Below are 13,483 nucleotides of genomic sequence, written 5' to 3' on the forward strand. Positions count from 1 at the left end.
CACTGCATTGGCTTTCTGTGAAATTTCGCATTGATTTTAAAATACTACTATGACATATAAAGCATTAAATGGTCTCGCGCCGCAGTACCTGAGTGAACTGCTAGTGTCTTACGAACCGCCACGCCTACTTCGATCAAAGGATGCAGGCTGCTTGTCAGTACCGCGTATTATAAAAAATACAGCTGGGGGCGGAGCTTTTTCTTACAAAGCCCCAAAATTATGGAATAGTCTTCCAAATAGTGTTCGGGACTCAGACACAGTCTCAGTGTTTAAGTCCAGGCTAAAAACCTATTTATTTAGCCAAGCATTTTTATAAATAGATTAGCCTTAGGTAAAGGAGCAGATCTGGGGGACTCATGGACGTAGAGTATTATGGTGAACTGGTATGTTTGGATGCTGTCTTCCTCACTCTCATTGATCACTCAGGTTTGCTGACGGTGAGGTGATTGTTTGCTTTACATGTCAGGAAGCCCTCATGTTTATGTTTCCTTCTGGCTTCTCCCTTTTAGTTATGATGTCATAGTTAGTCCTGCCGGAGTCTCTGCTTGCACTCTACAGTTAATATACATTCACATTATACATTGTGTGACTGTGACCATACCTAACTGCCATCTCTCCTCTTCTTCCTGTTGAGTCTGGTTCCTCTCAAGGTTTCTTCCTATTACTATCTCAGGGAGTTTTTCCTTGCCACTGTCGCCCTCGGCTTGCTCACCAGGGACAAACTGACCATTTTGATTCATACACATTCACATTTCATACAAACTTAAATAACTATTTTGATTGTGTAAAGCTGCTTTGCGACAATGACAAGTGCTAAAAGCGCTATAGAAATAAAATTGAATTGAATTGAATAACTATGGCTGTGGTGACAGGTAATATATTTCTACATGCAGAGAAACAGGCAAACAGAAAATGAGAACAAAGAATGTTTCCATCAGTCCGGAGCTTTAATCCTGCCCTTCCATACTTTAGAGCTCCTAGTCCTCCTCAAACCAAAAGCATAAAACCTGCCTCTTAATAAAATAAATTTAATCATGCTATTTCATCAGAATTAGATTGTTAATTAGGGCATGATTTGGTAAACAATATTCCTGGTCTGTTGCAGTCTGTCTATCAGACATTTTTTAAAACATTTTCCAGTCAAAGCAGAGGTGTGTGTGTGCGTGTGTTTGCATGTGTGTGCTTCTGTGTGTGCATGTTTGCATGTGTGTGTGCGTGTGTTTGCATGTGTGTCTAAGAGAGAGAGGTTCTTTATACTCCACCCTCTGTAAACTAAAACAGGACAGACTAGTTTCCAGTTTCCAGGCAGTGCTGTGCCCCTTTTGTACCTATTGTCTGCTTAGATGCCGCACAGTGAGTACATCTAAATTTATATATATATATATATATATATATATATATATATATATATATACTGAACAAAATTAAACGCAACACTTTTGTTTTTGCTCCCATTTTTAATGAGAGGAACTCAAAGATCTGAAACATTTTCTACATAAACAAAATAACCATATCTCTAGAATATTGTTCACAAATCTGTCCAAATCCGTTACGATGAAGAACTGGAGTCAAGTCGAGACCCCAATGAGGACAATGACATGCAGATAAGCTGAGACGGTTTCTGACAGTTTGTGCAGAAATCCTTTGGTTATGCACTCCGATTGTTTTAGCAGCTGTCTGAGTGGCTGGTCTCAGACGATCATGGAGGTGAACCTGCTGAATGTGGAGGTCCTGGGCTGGTGTGGTTACACGTCGTTTGCGGTTGTGAGGCTGGTTGGATGTACTGTCAAATCCTCTGAAACACCTTTGGAGACGGCTTATGGTAGAGAAATGAACATTCAATTCACGAGCAACAGCTCTGGTGGACATTCCTGCTGTCAGCATGCCAATTGCACGCTCCCTCAATGCTTGTGGCATCTGTGGCATTGTAAGGAGAAGTGCTCACTATCACAGATTTTAACAGATTTGTGAACAATATTTAAAAGATATGGTTATTTTGTGTATGTAGAAAATGTTTCAGATCTTTGAGTTCATCTCATAAAAAATGGGAGCAAAAACAAAAGTGTTGCGTTTATATTTTTGTTCAGTATATATATATATATATATATATATATATATATATATATATATAGTCTACATTTGTACAGAAGTTTTTATATTTCTTATCATTTGAAATGTTTATATTTTGTTCTATTTCTATGTTCTATAGCTAAACTTACTCTTATTTTATCTTATTTTATTTCATTCCATTTTATTTCATTCTATTTATTTCTTAATTGTTTTTTTTATAAATTTTTTTAAGGTCACTGGCGGTCGTATAAGCGTTCCACTGCATGTATGTGTATGTGACGAATAAAATTTTTATTTTTTTATTTTAATTTTAATTTTATATAAGACTATAAAAAGCTAAAATTAACTTTAAATAATTAAATCCATGTATCATTTGTTTATTCATTTTTGACACAAAAAAAAATAGAAAAGAAAACCACTTGTTTTTTCAATTCAGTTCATTTTTATTTGTATAGCGCTTTTAACACTTGTCATTGTCGTGAAATAGCTTTACACTATCAAAAGAATTTTGGAAGTTTGTATGAAATGGAATGTGTATAAATCAGAATGATCAGATTGACCCTGATAAACAAGCCGAGGGCATTTACACAAAACATAGTTTTTTCACTATTCACTTTTAAGTCAAACTTGGTGAAAACACATAACGTGATATAGCGATTTTTTTATTGAACACATGTGACTTGACCTGGAAGGGTTTACTTGTAATGAATACCTCATTAGCTAATTTTATTTAATTTATTTTAATTTTATTTTATTTTATTTACCCAAAAGATCATATATTTTATGTAAGGAATTAAACATTCATCTATGATTATACAGGATAAACCATTTTTAAACCAAATTCTTTAAAAGTGAAAAAAAAAATCGATTAAGTTTAAACTGATGCTATCACGTATCAAACATGGGATCAGTCCACTACATGGCACTGACGCGCACTGATGCACACTGTACCAGAATCCACAAGCAGAAACAGTCTTTATTTAGCAAAACTTTCCACAGTCACAACGTGGTGAGCCGAGCAGTTGAGGTGAGCTGCACAGAAAGAAATGAGGCAGGCAGCTTCCTTCATGCAAAAAATCAATTAAACTTAAAATTGAATCTGCATCTAAATTTAAACTGGGAATTAGTTTGCAAAATAAAATAGAAATTAATTACAAATCTAAATGAAACAGGAACAAAAGGAAAAAAAGTTTAAAGGGTAAAGAATAAATCTACAGGACATTTAAAATAGTGTGTGGAATATGACTGCAGCAGTACGACTAGAAACAAGAAGTGTGAAATAATAAAGGATGTGTGAGCAGTAGTGTGACTGTCTATAGTCTACAGTGAACACTAGGAAAGCAGCAGGACCAGACGGCATCTCAGGTCGTATTCTCAAAGCCTGCGCAGACCAGCTAGCACCTGTGTTCACTGAGATATTCAACATCTCCTTATCTCAGTCGGTGATCCCCACATGCTTCAAAGAGTCCATCATTGTTCCTGTCCCAAAGAAACCTCATCCTGCTTCCCTCAACGATTATCGCCCTGTAGCCCTCACCTCAGTAGTGATGTAGTGCTTTGAACGCCTGGTCAGAGACTTCATCATTTCTTCACGACCAGACCCACTGGACCCACTACAATTTGCATACCGTCCAAACCGTTCCACGGACGATGCAATCTCACATCTCCTCCATACATCTCTCACTCACCTGGACACTCGGAGGGGGAATTATGTGAAAATGCTCTTCATCGACTATAGCTCTGCATTTAATACCATAATTCCCTCCACACTCACCACCAAGCTGGAGCACCTGGGACTCAGCTCATCCATGTGTCAGTGGATCTCCAATTTTCTGACTGGCAGACCACAGGCAGTAAGGATGGGCGGACATGTCTCAGCCTCCCTCACTCTCAGCACTGGAGCCCCCCAGGGTTGTGTTCTGAGCCCCCTGCTGTACTCTCTGTACACATACGACTGCGTGGCCACTACCAACTCCACCAACGTCATCAAGTTTGCTGACGACACTGTCATGGTGGGCCTAATCACCAACAACGATGAGACAGTCTACCTGGAGGAGGTTGGAAATCTAGAGAACTGGTGCCAGAGGAACAATCTTCTCCTGAATGTCAGCAAGACAAAGGAGCTGATGGTGGACTTCAGTACAAAGCAGGTGAGGAACTACCGCTCCCTGAGGGCCAACACAGAGAGACTGAGGAGGAGCTTCTTCCCGCAGGCGATAAGGTCTCTCAACCACAACCACACCACTATGCAGAACTAACACAATCTTTTCACAATCAATCAATCAATGAATCTTTTTACATCCATGGACACTATGGACAATTCCACGCACATCTACCTTCACATCTACACTACATGTTTACGTTTACATCTGGACCATTGCACAAAGACACTTTAATAACCATTGCACAAAGACACTTTTTTTCCATGCATATTTGCACACCACCTTCCTCCCAAAAATATCAAAATTTCACAATTTCTTAAATGTTCTTGTACAGTATATTTCTATTTTCGTACAGCATATTTCTATTTTTCCTAGTTCAATTTAATTTTAATTTTTTATTTAATTTTTTTATCATATTTCTCTTATTCATATTTATTTCTTATTATAAGCTTTAATTCTCTTTTTAAGGTCACTGGCGGTCGTATAAGCATTTCACTACATTTCGTACTGTGTATGACTGTGTATGTGACATAAAATTTTAATTTTAAATTTGAATTTAATAGTCTTCCTACTTATGTACAGACAAGCAGTGTACAAACAAGATAAATGTGCAACATCATAATTCTGGTGTGTTAGCAGTAATGTACACCAATCAGTCATAGCATTAATATATAAACATTAATTATTAATTATAAACAAGTAAACTGGTGACAGGATCACTTTTGCTCTTAAAGGATTACACTTTGAGCTAATATATATATTAGATTATATTAGATTATATGAGACAGAAAAAAAATTAAATTGAATTAAAGAAATAAAAGTTTAAAGAAAGATTACAATAAATATAAGTAACATAGAATAGAATTAAATATAGCACACAATTAAGTTACATAATGCACTAGACATGCAGTGTAAATAAAAGAAATATTGCACCAATTCAATTCAATTAAATTTTATTTGTATAGCGCTTTTAGCAATTGTCATTGTCGGAAAGCAGCTTTACACAATCAAAATAATTATTTAAGTTTGTATGAAATGTGAATGTGTATGAATCAAAATGGTCAGTTTGTCCCTGGTGAGCAACCCGAGGGCGACAGTGGCAAGGAAAAACTCCCTGAGATGGTAATAGGAAGAAACCTTGAGAGGAACCAGACTCAACAGGGAACCCATCCTCATCTGGGTGAAACAGAAAGCAGTAAATGATCTGCATTTATACAGTGTGTAGGGTGGGAGGCAGTTCAGCTATAATAGCTGATGTTAATTGATGTTAATATGGAGTCCAGGTAGTTATTGAAGACCCAGGTAGACTTGTAAGAAGTTCCAGTCCTGAACTATCGAACTGTCAAGTCCCCAGAGAAACAGTTGCCAACACCAGTCAAGGCCAGAACCATTTTCTAGGTAGAGAGAATCATTCCCAGACACCAGACGCATCCCAAAGAGACACACGGGGGATCCATGTGACGAGATCTTCAGCCAGAAGCAGGGCACCAGGATGGGTCAGACAGGTCCGGAGGGCAGAGGGAGTCTGGATCACTGGCAGCTCAGGAACGACATGTGTAGCTCGACAGAGAGAAAGCAAAAGAGTGAAAGGGGGAGACAGGAGGAGAGGAAAAAGAAAGAGGGGGGAAAGAGAAGAAGAGGAGAGATGGCAGTTAGGTATGGTCACAGTCACACAATGTATAATGTGAATGTATATTAACTGTAGAGTGCAAGCAGAGACTCCGGCAGGACTAACTATGACATCATAACTAAAAGGATGAATTGTAATCATTCATCCTTTGGGCCAGGGGTAGCTCAGTGGTTAAGGTATTGGACTACGGTTAGGAAGATCCCAGGTTCAAACCCCACAACCACCAAGTTACCACTATTGGGCCCTTGAGCGCGGCCCTTAACCCTCAACTGCTCAGATGTGTAATGAGATAAAAATGTAAGTCGCTCTGGATAAGAGCGTCTGCCAAATGCCTAAATGTAAATGTAATCAAATTGAAACAAATGAATTGTAATCAGATATTGCACTTGGAAATGAAGTTGTGGGAACAGTGCTGTCATAAAATATTGTTATTGAACTCCTCATAGTCCCTGTCCCGTAGTGAAAACGTTACGGAGATGAGTTATATAATTTTATGGCCAGAGTGGATGAAGTTGCTCCTCTAGTCGGTGAGAACACTGTGTAGCGGGTGAGAAGGATTGTTCAAGATTGTGTGTATTTTGGACAGGATCCTTCTCCTTGCCACGACATCAACAGAGTCCAGATCCAAACCCAGGACAAATACGGCTCTTTTAATGACCTTGTCCAGGCTGTTTTTGTCTGCCGCTTTTATGTTACAGCCCCAACTGACCACAGCATAGAAACCCACACAAAAATAAATAGATAGAAGTGGAGAAGTATTAAAAACAAGTAAAACACACAAAAACCCGGAGAGCACCTGCAACAAGCTGCTGCACGCTTGCGCATACGCAAGAGTCGCTTTTTAACTGTACCTAATTTTTGCTATTTGGTAGTGTTGATTGCAGTGTGATTAAAGTAGATCTAATTAATCACACCATGTTCCCTCCGATACTCCAGCACCGTTCGCCTGATCCCACTGTCTCTCAGGGATCAAGGAAGACATTTATCCAGACTCTTTTCTGTTCCGGCACCGAGGTGGTGAAATTAACTTCCTCTAGTTGTCTGTACAGCCGAGTCTCTGACAATCTTTAAACAATGACTCAAGACGTATCTGCCCCCCACCCCCACCCAAAAAAAAAAACTCATCCCAACTGTGTTTGACCTGATGCTACTTAGTTAGTAACCTAATAACCCACTGTATCTATCCAGATCCAGTGATAGAACAAGTTTTTGAAGTTTTTAAAGTTTCCAAATCACTCTGGATAAGAGCGTCTGCCAAATGCCTAAATGTAAAGGTAATAATATCTGTGTTGTAGAATGATGGAGGGAAAGACATCAGACTCACCAGAACCCAGCTGTGTGTCCATGAAGAGTGACAACTCAATGTTCTGCCCAACTGTGTTTGAGAACAAAGACAGTTCTACTGATCTGAGGTCAGTACAGTCAGGTGTTTTACAGCTGTGTTTTACCTGATCAAACTCACTCATCCCAGTGTGAAGACCTTCATGAGCTGTTTCATGTGATAAAGCAGTATTATATTAGCATTCACATTTATCCTATATGTTGTGTTCTCACTGTGCTTTATTGGGCAGTACTTAGTGGTACTGTCGGTCTCTCACCTGCCATGTGGAAGGCACAGGTTCCATTCCCAGTCAATATTCAAACCCCAGCCACTGACGGCGGTGCCGTTCCAAGCTGGGATAAAATGGGAGGGTTGTGTCAGAAAGGGCGTCGGGCATAAACCCTGTGCCAAATTATTTTGCGGATCGGATGGTCCAATGTGATGAGCTCCTGATGGGAACAGCCAAAAGATTAACAACATTATTTGTGTTTTTGAATATTGAAGAGGAAGAGATCAGACTCACCAGAACCCAGCTGTGTGTCCATGAAGAGTGACAACTCAATGTTCCGCCCAACTGTGTTTGAGAACAGAGACAGTTCTACTGATCTGAGGTCAGTACAGTCAGGTGTTTTATATTAATGTTGCTTGTTCCATTCGTCCCATTGTGGAGCTCCTCGTGATCTTCGTCACTAAAGCAGTAAAACACTAAAGGTTGCAGTGCTGAAGCTCTCAGACTGACAGTGAGGGAAACTGCTTTAAGAGCAGTTTAACTATCACTAAACAGAGACTCACTCTGTGGATTTTAAATGCACCATCTCGTCAGTAAAATATCTGATAAGTCATCGACAACAGTAATGATGTGTGAGATGTTACATATTTCACATCATTTTTCATTGTCTTGGAGAAATATTTTTTTCATATTTGCTTACAGTGGGTGCGGCAGACTGTTTAACAGTGTCTTCACAATGAGCTTTATTTATTTATTTTTCATCAATAAGTGCTTTTTAAAGCCATGTACATAATCCATAATTAAAACATTACAGACCTTAAAAACTTAATGATTTATTTTCACTACCTGCACTAGATATATTCTACCTAGAGATCATAAAAAGTAGCTCAGCAGATAAACCCACACAGTGTGGTAACATGACTCAATATTATAATATCTCTTAAAAGATCTTTATTATATTCCTAAAAATAAACAATTTGTGTACTTTCTGTACTTTAATATAAAACAGAAATAAAATTCAAGTTATACGGTAGATTGTGTTTATGTAATAAAAATATGTAATATATAACTGTTATTTTTTTTTATAATTAAATAATTTATTCTCCTGTGTATTAGAATTGTTTCAGGTGTCTGAGTATCAGCAAAAACTTAAATCCAACCTAAGAAAGAAGCTAAAAAGAGTTAATGGAGGAATCTCACAGTATGGAAGCTCAGCTCTTCTAAATGAGATCTACACAGAGCTCTACATCACAGAGGGTGGGAGTGGAGACGTCTGTAATGAACATGAGGTGAGACAGATTGAGACAGCGTCCAGAAGAGCAGCAACACAGGAGACACCCATCAAATGTAATGATCTCTTTAAAGACAAGTCCATTAGAAGGGTGCTGACCAAAGGAGTTGCTGGAATTGGAAAAACAGTCTCTGTGCAGAAGTTCATTCTGGACTGGGCTGAAGAAAAAGGCAAATCAGGACATCCCCTTCATGTTTCCACTTCCCTTAGAGAGCTGAATCTGATGAAAGAGAAACATCTCAGTCTGATGGACCTTCTTCATCACCTTTTCCCATAAATTAGAGAAGTAGAATGAATAAACTGTGACTCCTACAAAGTTCTGTTCATCTTTGATGGTTTGGATGAGTGTTGACTTCCTCTAAATTTCCAGGACAATAAGAGAGTGTGTGATGTGACAGAGTCAGCCTCAGTGGATGTGTTGCTGACAAACCTCATCATGGGGAACCTGCTTCCCTCTGCTCTCCTCTGGATCACCTCTCGACCAGGAGCAGCCAATCAGATCCCTCCTGAGTGTGTAGACCAGGTAACAGAGGTACGAGGGTTCAGTGATCCCCAGAAAGAGGAGTACTTCAGGAAGAGGATCAGTGATCAAAGCCTGTGTGTTCTGTGTGCCAGAGCGGTGTTTAGAGCAGTTAAGGTTAAGGCTCTGTGCAGACACTTGAGACATTAAATGAATAAATAAATAAATAAATAAATAAATAAACCTGGCTATAATTTATTGTGTGATTTTAAACACCCTTTGAGTGAAGCACAGCCTGTTTCGTACCGTGTTGTTATTTAGTTCTACTGATCAGTATTTCTGATTCTCTGTGTAAAGGATATGGGAATGCAAGATTACAGATGAAGGCTGTTCTGCTCTGGCTTCAGCTCTCAGATCAAACTCCTCATCACAGCTGAAAGATCTGGATCTAAATGATAATAAAATAAATTATTTTTGTATTTATTTTACAGCATATACAAATACATTTGGGTATTAAAAGTTAAAACTATAATGAGAGAGATAATAAGATGTTTAATTGTCTTTTTTAACGAATTCCTACTTTTGCCTTCAGTTTCTAAAACCAAATCGTTCTGTCCTCCCAGTCTAATCTGTCTGAGTGTGATACACACGGAATCATGTTTCATGTATCTGTCGTGTTGTCTCTTACAGTATGACCATGAGAGCCAAATGATCTGATCTGAGTCTCACACAGGGGATTCTGGGAACTGAATGAAGTCTTTTACATTTCAGCACCAACACGTAGACACAGCATGTCACTCTCTATCAGGACCAGGCCAGGACTGTAGCGTTTGTTATGGAGAAGTGGGGCTTCACAGAATGGACCTGTCCAGGTGGGGTGGAGGGGGTGGAGTCGAATTAACTACTAATTAACTAATTAACATTACTAGTGCTGTCAAGATACAACTACATCTAACAAATGTTCAGGATGTTTTTTTTTATTTACAATAATACAATAATAGGCAATGTGTGTGTGTGTTAAACAGAGGCAAAAAGATAGATAGATAGATAGATAGATAGATAGATAGAGATGTCGCCATTAAAAACGCACGTTTTAAGAAAAGGGAGCCCTTCATTACCTGTAAAGGCAGTCCTGTTTCAGTCTAAAGTGTTGTGTGTCTACTGAAGCTGAAAATGTGTTGTCTCTTAGGCGCCCATTGAGAGCAATTCTCGGAGCTCATAAACGTGTCGAGCTCAAACTGTAAATACTACACCCTAAAAAATGCTGGGTTAAAAACAACCCAATCTGGCTTGTTTTTAACCCAGCTGCTGGGTAACTATTGGACTAACTAAATGCTGGGTTAATTTAACCCAGCAAAATGGGTTATTTTTTTAACCCAGCAAAATGGGTTAAATATTCAACCCAAATGCTGGGTCATATTTAACTATAATGCTGGGTTAATTCTACCACATAAATTGGTTAAATGTTCTACCCAGATGTTGGTTCATTTTAACTGGAATGTTGAGTTAATTCTACCTCACAAATAGGTTATTATTATTTTCATGTTTTACAGTGAATCTGTAAAAAAAAAAAAAAAAAAAAAAAAAAAAAAACTACCCATGTCTATTAAACAGTTAAATTACTTTGATATACTGGTTTATTACAAAAAAATTTTTTTTAAGTTTTGCAAACCATACATATATGCAATAAACAACATCCTATTAAATGTTCATAGAAAAAACGTTTATTTTTCAAAAGCACAAGAACAGATAATCAACAGCGACATCATTACCATACTATTACTCACAAGGGCAGAATGGAGTAATAACACAAATAGGCTGAGGCAGCTTCTACAGAGCAGGATCTCTCTGTGACATTAGATATCTTTTCTGCAGAACAAAACTATCCAGCCCTGGTTCCGTTTTAACATACAAACACTGTCTATGACTTTTCAAGTAGGCCTCGCTATTTCATAGCAACATTACAAAAAGTCCTATACAGGTGCACACTACTTTAAATAGTTAATGTCAAAAATATAAAATGCCTTGAAGCACACATCAACCGCCCCAAGTAGTGTGCATTGCTCCAGAGCCTGTCCCACCAGAATGACGAATGCCTGAGAGCAGCGCTGGTCATTATCTCCCAACGTCAGGATGTACAGTAGGGGTACGGCCTTGACACTTCAGCCTGCTGGAGGTATTCCACCATGTTGGTGCCAACCTTAGAAAGAAATGAAAAAAAGTTAAAAATTTGTTGAATAACAAAGATTAAACTAAATAAGACTATCAATTTAATGTGTAATAGGATTTATACTAAATAAAACAATGACAAAGCTAGGGTATAGGTAACCTGAAACAAAAACATGGAGACGGCTACTAACAAAAATTAAATAAGCAAAATAAGCATGGCTTTTAAAGCATTGGCTTTAAAGCTCATTATATATATATATATATATATATATATATATTAGTCAGACCAGTTGATCTTGTGGTCTGCGTTGATTTTAAGCTAATTACCAATTACATTGTCATATCTGGTGTCATACTGGCACATTACAATCACCCAAATATTAATACTTCCATCTAGTAGTTATCTGTACAGCTGACAGTAATTTGATAGTTAATTTAGCCACAAGCAACTGTAGCGGATGTTCTTCTGCGTTGTGTCTCTCTCTTTTCTTTATTTACTTTATTTAGTTTTCCCACAGGACCCAATAATGTTCTTCCCACACAGCTGGTTTTGATCAAAGGAGATTTATTATGATTTAATGTTACTTTTCTTTTCTTTATACCCGTCTTTCTCTTCTCTATACCTGAATAGTAAAACAAAAAAAATAAACAGGCACTGGTATCAGGATCACTGACTCCGCATTGCCTGTTAACCACACAATATATTAATTATGCCAGGTATGAATAAACAAAGCTTCACTCCTTTATACATTGTCTATGCAACTAAGCACCATATTCCCCGCTTAGCCACTAACATCGTTCCACACGCATGCACGCACGCCCACACACACACACACGGCATCGCTATTTCACACATTTCAGTATTCACCTATAAACATTACTTAACCATTGTTTAACACAGTAATAACTTTAACTAGTGGCTAAGTATAACATGACATTCAATAATTCTTAAAATTTGAACACTTAGATATAAAGTAAACACTTAACCACATTCAACATCTAATAGAGCTCATGAAAACCTACTTCTTTCCACTACTACATCCCGGAAAGAGAGTAATCTCCAGCTTTACAGCGAATTTCATCTCTTACTTGTGCATGACGTCAGCTGACGTGCATGCTGGGACTGTTACCTTTAACTAAAATTCCTTTTCAAAATAACAGTCCCTATACCACTAATACACAGAGAAAATAAAGTAAAATTAAATAATTAAAATGCATAATCTGGTGGAACAACACATTCCATGCTACATTCACCACCACTGTTTTACACCAGATTATGAATACAAAAGTTTAATATGTTAATGATGTCACTTATTCTGCGATCACAATAGATCTGATCAGTACTTAACTATCTCACCTGAGACTAAGGTAACTCAGAGGTAGCTAATCTCTAGGTTACCTATAGAAAACCATGCCCTTTTACACAGTTCCTCTTATGACATCAGCAATTGTACAGTTGATATACAATCAGTCGTTAAACATGTAATCACCACACAAAAAAAATATTTTTTCCTTTTCTACAAAAACAATAAAAAAAATAAATCCTCAAATGATCACACACCCAAAAAAAAAAAAAAAAACAATAAAATAAATAAATAAATAAAATCTTCAAACAAAGTAACATGTGATTTCAAGTTAACACTTTAAATCTGCTGAATGGCATGCACTCTTTGTGTAGACATTGTCTGTATAAGTCTATTAACTGGCTTAATCAGTCTCCCTATCCTCGACCTTAAACCATTCTGGACAAATGAGATTTTTTCACTCCCCTGATCTTGGACAATTGGCATTTTCCCAGTATCCATCACACTTGAATTGTCATGCTTATTAATCTTGGAAACCTCTTCATAGCATGGATCTGCTGATACAGAAGAATCATCAGGCACCAATGAACATACTGATTGAGCTGCCCTGGAATGATGGTCAGAAGTTGTCTTACACACATCCACTCTGTCCATTTTAGCGTCACTTCCCACAACCGTGTAGCCCGTTGCATCACGTTGATCACCACCAAGACAATCCTCTGATTTACTCATATTGGTATTCAGATCAGCAACCCAACGAGAAGTTCGATCATCACTTTGAGTTTGGCCGCCCTCATCACAAAGAACACTGTCGGTAGAATTCCCAACACTCTCATTATCACTCTCC

At 37.9% G+C, this 13,483-nt stretch overlaps 1 long non-coding RNA gene across 1 annotated transcript; it reads right to left on the reverse strand.

Moving 5' to 3' along the window:
* Nucleotides 1-10,864: 10,864 nt before the first annotated feature.
* LOC128514811 (uncharacterized) lies at nt 10,865-12,797 on the reverse strand. The gene is made up of 2 exons (XR_008356563.1): nt 12,356-12,797; nt 10,865-11,363 (listed from the first exon to the last, which is right to left on the reverse strand). It is a non-coding gene; the product is annotated as an uncharacterized LOC128514811 (long non-coding RNA).
* Nucleotides 12,798-13,483: the final 686 nt, after the last annotated feature.

Source organism: Clarias gariepinus, chromosome 27, assembly GCF_024256425.1.
Source record: "Clarias gariepinus isolate MV-2021 ecotype Netherlands chromosome 27, CGAR_prim_01v2, whole genome shotgun sequence".
NCBI classification, from domain to species: Eukaryota; Metazoa; Chordata; class Actinopteri; order Siluriformes; family Clariidae; genus Clarias; species Clarias gariepinus.